The 9187-nt window shown below is 46.3% G+C and overlaps 1 long non-coding RNA gene across 1 annotated transcript; it reads left to right on the forward strand.

The window, feature by feature from the left end:
• The first annotated feature begins 252 nt into the window (after positions 1-252).
• LOC117779140 lies at positions 253-1270 on the forward strand. Its single transcript, XR_004616928.1, has 2 exons — positions 253-1168; positions 1203-1270. It is a non-coding gene; the product is annotated as an uncharacterized LOC117779140 (long non-coding RNA).
• Positions 1271-9187: the final 7917 nt, after the last annotated feature.

The raw sequence follows: 9187 nt of genomic DNA on the forward strand, positions 1-9187 counted from the left end.
TTTTATATCAATTAACTTTACTCCAACAGCGTTTTCACACCTGAAAATACGGATTCAAGCCTAAAGTCTGTGTTATTTTGTTTATATTTAGATTCGGTCGTTTGGACCAGAAACAGGAAGTTGAGCCTTAAGTTGAGGTTTGAACAATAGAAGAAGAAAAAGAAGCGACTCGCAGGATTGATGCAGTTTTTGCCAAAGAGACGTGTGAATGAAATAACAGGGGCCATGAAGCTTTCAGGTGTGAAAACGAGGCCTCAGTGTTTAATGCAAGTTCTCCAACAAAATGGACAAAAGCAAACTGGAGAGAGTTTAAAGCAATATGCAGCAAATTTTATTTAGTGCAGAAAAGACAATACAAGGGGTTGTTCTTGTGCGTTCTCACCTCAGCCACCGTTTCTCGAAAACCAACAACACGTCACAGATTAAAATGTCAAAAATACACAGAGGGAATTAATAGCCTGGAACACACACATCTGGATTTTCACATGCCGTCACGTCAGAAACACAACAGAACTAATGGGGAGGTGGGGGGGGCGTCACGCTAACGCAGGAGTCCACACACATGACAGAAACAGAATTCAATAAACAGAGCGTCAATCGTCGTGGTAGAAGAAGAAGTGATGAGGCAGTAAGAAGATTGGTGGATTGTGAGATGGGGCCCTGTAGAGCTTCCTGATTGGCAGATGCCTCCCTGAAAGGACGGTGGTAACTGATTGGCCGTGCTGTGGAAGCGCTTAGCCCACGCTTCGACGCCACGAGGCGAGCATACAATCATCTCAAACACAAACTAAAATCCTACTCTACGTGTTTCCTGGACTTGATCAAACAGGCGTTTCTTGGCTGTAGCATGGTCACTTACTCTTCTGCCTGGTTTGACTGTTGCTTCACGGCACTACAGACAACATAAATAAAGGGATGCACAAGAACAGATTCTCTAAATATACACGTTTAAATCTCTAAAGTATGGCTTTGATGTCGTTTCTAGGCTGTAACGCTGCGCCCACATGTCCACTGTACCAGTACCAATTACTTCCACTATCAAGTACATTATATCCTTGTCAAGCATAATAAGAAGTGGATGTAGATAAACCTGTACAAGCCGAGGAGAATATTAAGTTAGCAAGCGTGGATTCAGAGAGACGCTGTACAGATGCTGCAGAGGAGACACGTACGTACAAAAGCCGTGGCGGCTGTTTGCCGAGCTCTCGTCTGCCGTGACGTCAAGAGGTTTTTAAGGAGGACGTGGGGACTTCACTTAAGCTGCCTTGGACAAAAACAAACAATACGCAGCTCTGCTCCATTCACGATCACAGCAGCTTTTCATTCCGCCCGTCCTCTCCGCTCATTCGCTCGCCGAACCCCGTGTTCTGTTGCCTTTGGGGGGGAAGTGGAATGAGGTCAGGCTGACAAAGCAAAGCGCGAAACACAACGTCGAAGAAAGAAAGGAAACAAAAGACAGAAAGAAAGAAAGACCAGCGTCTTTGTATTCTATAACGTGTATTACTTAGGTAGGTGGGGGGAGCTAAATGTCTAGATCATCGGGGGGAAATATGAATTATTCATCTGCGACGACAATTCTCAATCTTTATGCACTGTAGCTAAATCGCCAACGATGTTTCACATAGTCAGTGATGAAATTAGACGTTTAAATCTTTTACAAATAAACTTAAACTATTACAGACCTGTGAGGACTTTTAATTTGATTTCTTTGTCATTTTAATATATATTTTAAATAAGGAAGTCGAACTCTTGTGCTCGGTGACAAACCCACACAAAGAATCTAAAGGAATATACAGTTTGGGGGGGGGGGCAAACGCTTTGAAATGGAATCAGCTATCTGTTGGAATTACACGTGCTAACTAGCAGGGCTAACGAAATGTGGCGTTTGTTTTTTTACCCCCAGAGCGAAAAACGAGTGTTCGAACTTTGTCTGCAACAACGACGCCGTCGCTGATAGAAAGAAAAACGCCTGAGAAACCAGAGCTTGGTTTGATCCGAACACACAATGTTCACAAGTGTGTCGCGTTCAGACGCTTCCGTGTGCGAGCGACTTCGAGCAGCTGGATCCAGGAACAGGTGAATGACGGAGGTGGAATCCCCGGTGCTGTCCAGTGAGCTTATCTGTGCTGTTCTCTAACTTGCTAATCCCATCAGGCTCAAGCGCCAACATATCTGCGCCGAATAGATTATTCTTTTGATTTTTTTTAAAGAATTAAAGAGCCACGCGAGCTCGGCTTTTACTCTTCCACACGCCTGCCGAATCAAATCCACCCAAATCCCTTTTACTACGTGTAGGTTCGGTAATTATTTGAAAAGCGTGTCAATCCAGTTACGGGGAGAAAAGGGTTCGAAATGGAACTCAGGTGAAGCCACTGTTCGCTGTGGGGGGGAGGGACCATGTGACGGAGGAGAGCGAGCAGGCGGCCGGGCCGCCATGGCGCCTGGCTTGTGCTGGTTGCGTTTTTTTTTTTTTTTGTTCGTCCTCGAAATAGAAAAGAGGTTACATTCCAATAATAATTCTAGTAATTAGGGGGATTATTATTATTAAAGCAATGGAGAGTAAGTCTGGCTTTCAGAAGCAGTTAAGTGTGCTACATACGAACATCGAGGCTGGAGGGGGGGGGGGGGGTGAAGAGGGACTGTGTGTGCTTGTGTGTGTGTTGTCGTCCCAGAATATGTACAGTGTGTGTGTGTGTGTGTGTGTGTGTGCTTCATTTTTCCTGCTCTGACAAACAAGACGAGTGGTTTTTTTTGTTTGGCGTTTTTCCGTCTCTGTTGTTCTGACCTGAAGGTGACGGGGCTCGGGTTCACGGCCGGCATCTGCTCACAATCATTATCAGGAGTTTATTTAAGGATGCGGCGCCTCGAGTTACCTGCTGCGGCTCCGAGTAACCCGGCACCGAGCGGTGGGGGGGGGCAGTCGGCCACGGGCAGACACCGTTTAAATGTTGTAAATGTGACTTAAAGAGGAGAAGCAATATGATGCTGTCGTGTAGATTAGCAGCTCTCTGTGTCAGAGGCTGCACCGGCTGGGGGGGGGGGGGGCAGAGGCCTTGAGCTCCGTCACGACAACAATGAACTCTTCAGTTTCCATTCTGTCACTTTAGCGTCGTGTTACCAGCCGAACGGGAATATGTATCCCTGCAGAAGAAAATACAGGTGTGACGATGGAGATTTAAGTGAAAACACAACGGGAGTATTTTACATTTTTTTGACAACTCAAGATCCATTGACAATTTTTTTTTTCTTTGCTCCCCCCCCCGGAGCTTTAAACCACATCTGAGAATGGAGTTTGCTCCGTTGTCATGGAGACGGCTCAGTTGTCACATTGCGCCACATCTCTATGACAACCGAGAACACTCCACCGGATGAAGAAGAGCATGAAAGGCAGCTGAGAGCCCCCAGAAGAAGCCGGGAGGCGGACCTTGAGTTAATTCATCAGTCAATTACAACACTCGGGACACAATTCAATTTTCACGGCCGACACCGAGAATTTTGTGAATTTAAGACGTGAGGAATAAAACCCACGACGTGAGGCTCCTGCACCAAACTCCTGCCGGTTTAATCAGATAGAAACAGAGGTGGTGGATTATTCATCATACTTCTTCTCCTCGGACCGGCGCAGCCTCGTCAGATCTAGTGACACGTCGCTCTCTCATTGCTGCTTTTTAAATGAGCAGGTATGAATATTTGAGTGAATTTCCACCGGCGCTCATTGATATTGGACAGCGTCAGGTATCACTGGGGGGGGGGGGGGGGGGGGGGAGCATGAAAAGATGCAGTAAACACTCGATGATCACTAATGAGCGAGAGGACCTACTTTCCATCGCATATTGATCTCGACTGTGCAAGTTAGCTGCCAGTTTCCATGACCACCACCTCCGTCACCTGTGAGATCAGGCTGGCAGACGCGATCCAATATCTGGCCTGATGCTGAGGTGATTTTACACCTGAGACCGTAACTGGGTGTAATTTCCACCCACGCGGAAGGAAACTAGAGAGTGTGCTTCTCTGCTTTTTGTGCGTTCCTGTTTCATCGACGTTGAAGGACGTGTGTGCTTGTTCTGTCAGTCAGCGGAGACAGAGTTTCTGTTTTCGAGCATAACCTCCGTCTGCTCGTGTGCTAGGTGCTGCTTGTTTCGTGTGTCTGCGGGACGGGCGGAGACAAAGGGGGTCGGGTTTGTATGTTGGGGGGGGGGGGGACATTTTGCAAAGGTTAATGTGGTGACGGGAGGTTACAGTATTTCTTCATGCTAGATTATAAATTCCAAACCGCCACCTTTTGTTTCTCCTTCATCGTCTTTCCCCTCTTTCTTTTCCCCTGATCCTTCATCGCTCATGCAAAAAGGCATTTCATGACACTTTGCATAATATGACAATAAAACCTGAACTCAACCCCCGAAACCACTCGTCTCAATCATTTACTGTATTTCTGTACATCTGCGGAAAGTTTTTTTTTTTTTGTTTGTTTTTAATTTGGGGTTTTTTTTGCTCCTCATTTCATTTCCTCTCCTCAGTCAGTCACTCTACTTCTTTTTCTTCTGGAAACGTCTGAACTGGTTCTGGATGGCGAGCGCGGCCTTCTCCGTCTCCGGCGCTTCCAGGTCGATGTCGACCTCCTCCTCCTGCTCCTGAGGCTTCGCTGCCGTCGCCTTCTCTGGAGGAGCGAAGGGCAAAGGGGGGGGGGTGTTAACACGGAGCCGGAGCAGTCAGGAATGCGTCTGTTAATATTTCACTTTACAAGCAGTACTCATTCATTTCCTTCTTGATCAAACATGGTATCTAAATTAAAAAAGGTGTGATAATTCAAGTTATTCTAGTTTAAATTGAACTTCCCCTCTTGTATGTCTGACAGAGCATCGTACATGTACGTTAGCTGCAACGTGCTACGACCATTACAGCCGGTGAACGTAGCCTTAGGGCCGGACTGGAAAACCTTAATGCATTTTAGATATATACGTTCAAATAGAGAGAGGATCGAGGGTAATGACGGTGAAACGGAGGAAGACGACGTCAGGATTCAAGAGACAGAAGAGACACACAAATGTTTCATAAAATAGATGGAAAAACATGTTAAGACGAATGATGAAGACACGTGAAGCGGGACATGCAAAGTACGCATCATTATGACGAGACGCCGCTTGAATTCCCGCGCTGATCCGAGCGTTGGCAGGTGGTGCACTGATGGATGGGGGATTCTGCGGCGCTGGAAATTGGTTATTGATGAGCAACGTTGCACAAAAGTTGAAGCAGCAGTCGACTTTTCTTGGCTGACAAACGGGCGATTCCTGCCAAAACGCTGCCTTCTCTCGGCTGCTTAGCTCGTGGAAAATCAGTAGGTCTGACTTCCACGAGGCAGAAGGTCAACCTTCTCGTATCGTCCACGGTAGAAAAGACAAAGAGAGGTAAACAGAAGAAGAGCAGATGTTGTGGAAAGGCAGACGGGCGAGTCTGACACTAGACGACTCTGATTCCTCTGACTGCTTAAAGGAGAAATTAGGCTTTTCAGCTTTTGCACAGACATGCACTGACAAAATATATATATATCATTTATATTTTTTTATTTATATAAATCTGAGGATTTGTGTTTTCACATGTTCTGTAAACTTCCTGCTGCTTCTGGTTTTACTTTGAAGTTCCTCAGCTTGTGTGTGTTGTTCCTGCTTCACTTCCTGTTCCGCCTTCTTTCACCTGTGTCCAATCAGCTGTGTCACCCTGAGCCCCTCACTCTCCTGTGTCAGCTGTTTCCTGTCTCACTTCCTGTCCCACTTCCTGTCTCACTTCCTGCTTCACTTCCTGTTCCGCCTTCTTTCACCTGTGTCCAATCAGCTGTGTCACCCTGAGCCCCTCGCTCTCCTGTGTCAGCTGTTTCCTGTCCCACTTCCTGTCTCACTTCCTGAGTTGAGAGGAGTTTCATCCCACCTGCCCGTCGGACACTGTAAGGCTGTTTCTTCTTCTACTAACTATCCTGTCTGCACCACCTGCTCTTGGCTCCACTCCTCAGGTCTGGGACATTGGCCACGTTCTTTGCCAGAATGAGCAAAGACCTGACATCCAATAAAAAAATCGACTGCAACTCACACAGACGAGTGAAAATGCAAAGTAGGCGTTTAAAAGATTTGAATGCAAGATGCACGTGATTGTAGAGACGCACCTTTGTTGTCGGCCGCAGTCGTCTGGCTGCTGTTAGCAGAGTTAGTGGATGTCAGCTGCAGAGAAGAGAGACAGACATTCTACTGTTAGTTCACTTTATTTTGAAAGAACATGTTCAGAGATAAACTGTAGTAGAATAATTCAGATGTTTATTGTACAAAAATACTTTGTCCAACACAGAATATTCAGTCAATCAACCTCCTCGTTGCCAATTTACTGTGTTTTCAGTCGTAATTGAAAAGTCAGCGTGCCCTGGTTTTATTTAGAAGTGTTGCAGCTCGCCCACACACACACACACACACACACACACACACACACTGTGCATCAATGTGCATCCAAATCTGTTGTGTAGCACAGTTTTCTGCCAAACTTCACAGACTGATAGTGTCATGTCTTTGCACAGTTCCCTGGACGAGCAGCAGACGTCTGGGAACAGTTGAATCGACACGTTGACGGTGAGTTGAATCTTCATCGTCACACGTCAGGTTTGTCCTGAGTTTCCTGTGAGAGTGGAAACGGCTCAGACTGAGCTACGTCCCTGTTCATCTCCAGATGAATCTAATTTTAGGATCTTTCATCTCTTTCTGTTTCTCTGTCTGAACTCTCATCTCGTTTGCTCTGCAGCCGTCTGTCTTACTTCTCTCTCAGGATCTGTCACGTTGTCGCTCTCTCAGCTGGAAAGTGTGTGTCACAGGTCTATAGGTGTAACATCATGAATTTATTTAGGTTAATCCTTTACTTTCTCTTACTCTTGTGAACCAGCTTCTCTTTTACGGATCATTTAGTCAGTAAATAAATGAAAATATAACACAAATGTCTTTAACGTATTTGTTTTGTCTTGTCAGACGACGTCACGGTTACAGATTCAGGGTTTTATCAGAGCAGAGCAGCATGTAGATTTAATGAGTCACTATTTAATACTTGTTCCATAATCTGACAACAAAAACAGAAAACCATGTCAAGAACCTCGGCTGGATGGAAATAATGTATACGTGAGCGAAAAGAGTCGGAGCGAAGAGAATAATTAAAAGACTGAAACCAGCAGCTGACACGAGACTCACAGGTTGTTGTTTACAGCGTTTTCACAACAGTTCTCAACTAAATCATCAATTAATCAATTAATCAATCAATCAATCAGGCTCGTTCGACAGTGTTAGTGTTACTCATGTGGACGTGTGAGGTCGTGATACAGGAGAGAGAAAGAGGAAGAGTGACAGAGAGCGACGGGGGGGTGGGGGGGGGGAGAGATTTAGACAGATTCTGCGATTATGCAATATTTTGTCGGATGCCAGCGCATGTCAACGTGTGCGTCTCCATGCGTATTCATGTGTGTGTATCTGTGTGAGAGTGTGAGTCTATCCCTGCTTAACTCTGTCCTTATTGCACTTTATGATCCACGTGGCAAATGGACCGTGCATAACACAATCTCCAGCAGAGCGTGAATGAGTTGGTGAAGAGAGGCCCGTCACTCCTGCCCTGCCAATAACTCACTGTGTGTGTGTGTGTGTGTGTGTGTGTGCATGTGTGTGTGTGCATGTGTGCGCTGATGTGCTGATTTGTGTGGGAGTTTTCTGCGCTCGTACGGTGTGTGGGCGTGATGTGTCTGATTTATGTGTTGTGTGCACACGTGCAAAAGAAAGCCCATCGGGTCAACAGCCAATCCGGGGGGCCCACGCTCGGAGCCAGACAAGAGAGGAGAATAATGTTCAGAGACGGCGAGTGTGTACAGTATGTGTCTGGTAGCAAGCGAGAGAGAGAGAGAGAGAGGAAGAGGAAGTGAGAGACACGGGGGGGGGGGAGTGGAGAGAGAAGAAAGTCCAACGACAGCGGAGGAGCCAGAGGTAGAGACGGTGAACGAGTCTGAGAGGAAACGCATCAGGGCCCAGTTTGTTTCAGAGCTGAACTCTGAGACTTCAAATCATAAAGCTGCACATTTAATCTTAAAAGCCTTTAAGCTCAAGGGAAAGTTCACATGTGCGACATTTGGCTTTTTCACAGCAGATGTTTTGGACTTTAAAAGTACCGAAGTTGTTAATAATGTATTAATGGTGACTCATGTGGTGCGAAAGGGAGTCGGCACGAACGCCGTTTGCATTCAGCCTCTAATAATCCGATTATTTACACCTGTGCTGTTCCTGCTGGGACATCGTGGCAGAAATGACATTTAGCAAAAATAAAAGGCTCGTTGGAGAAAAGGCTCGGTGGAGAAAAGGCTCGTTGGAGAAAAGGCTCGGTGGAGAAAAGGCTCGGTGGAGAAAAGGCTCGTTGGAGAAAAGGCTCGTTGGAGAAAAGGCTCGGTGGAGAAAAGGCTCGGTGGAGAAAAGGCTCGGTGGAGAAAAGGCTCGTTGGAGAAAAGGCTCGGTGGAGAAAAGGCTCGGTGGAGAAAAGGCTCGGTGGAGAAAAGGCTCGGTGGAGAAAAGGCTCGTTGGAGAAAAGGCTCGGTGGAGAAAAGGCTCGTTGGAGAAAAGGCTCGGTGGAGAAAAGGCTCGGTGGAGACCTGCAGTCCAGGTTCTGTTGGGTTGAAAGGATCCAACGGGTGGATCCTTCTCCATGGCCGACCTATCCCAGGATGCATTGCACTTCAGGGATGATTACGCGATGAGGCCGAAACGTTTGACTCTTACACTTTATCATGTGGATGTAATTGCTTGTTGTGGACTCAGCATATTTGATTATATGATTCTATTCATGTCGAACGAAGACAAATGTCCTCGGTGCAATAAATGTCATCGTATTTAAAGATGAATAGATCACGAATACAGCAAAGAAGTTTAATTTATAGAAAATTGGACCAAAACATCAACATAAGATATTATTCGTCCCCATTGGAGAGAGACAGCAGAAGATGGAGGGCGAAACAGAAGCTCTGACACTGCACTGCTGCAAGTGTGGGGAAACATCAAGGCAGCGCACCACAAAAGAGAAAATGAATAACAAAGGTGCAACAGAGAGAGAGAGACGGCGAGACACGATAAGGTGGAGGCAGAGAGAAGGACTGCAGAGATGTGAGAGAGAGAGAGAGAGCGTCTGCAGC

This window comes from Hippoglossus hippoglossus, chromosome 18 (genome assembly GCF_009819705.1).
Source record: "Hippoglossus hippoglossus isolate fHipHip1 chromosome 18, fHipHip1.pri, whole genome shotgun sequence".
NCBI lineage: Eukaryota > Metazoa > Chordata > Actinopteri > Pleuronectiformes > Pleuronectidae > Hippoglossus > Hippoglossus hippoglossus.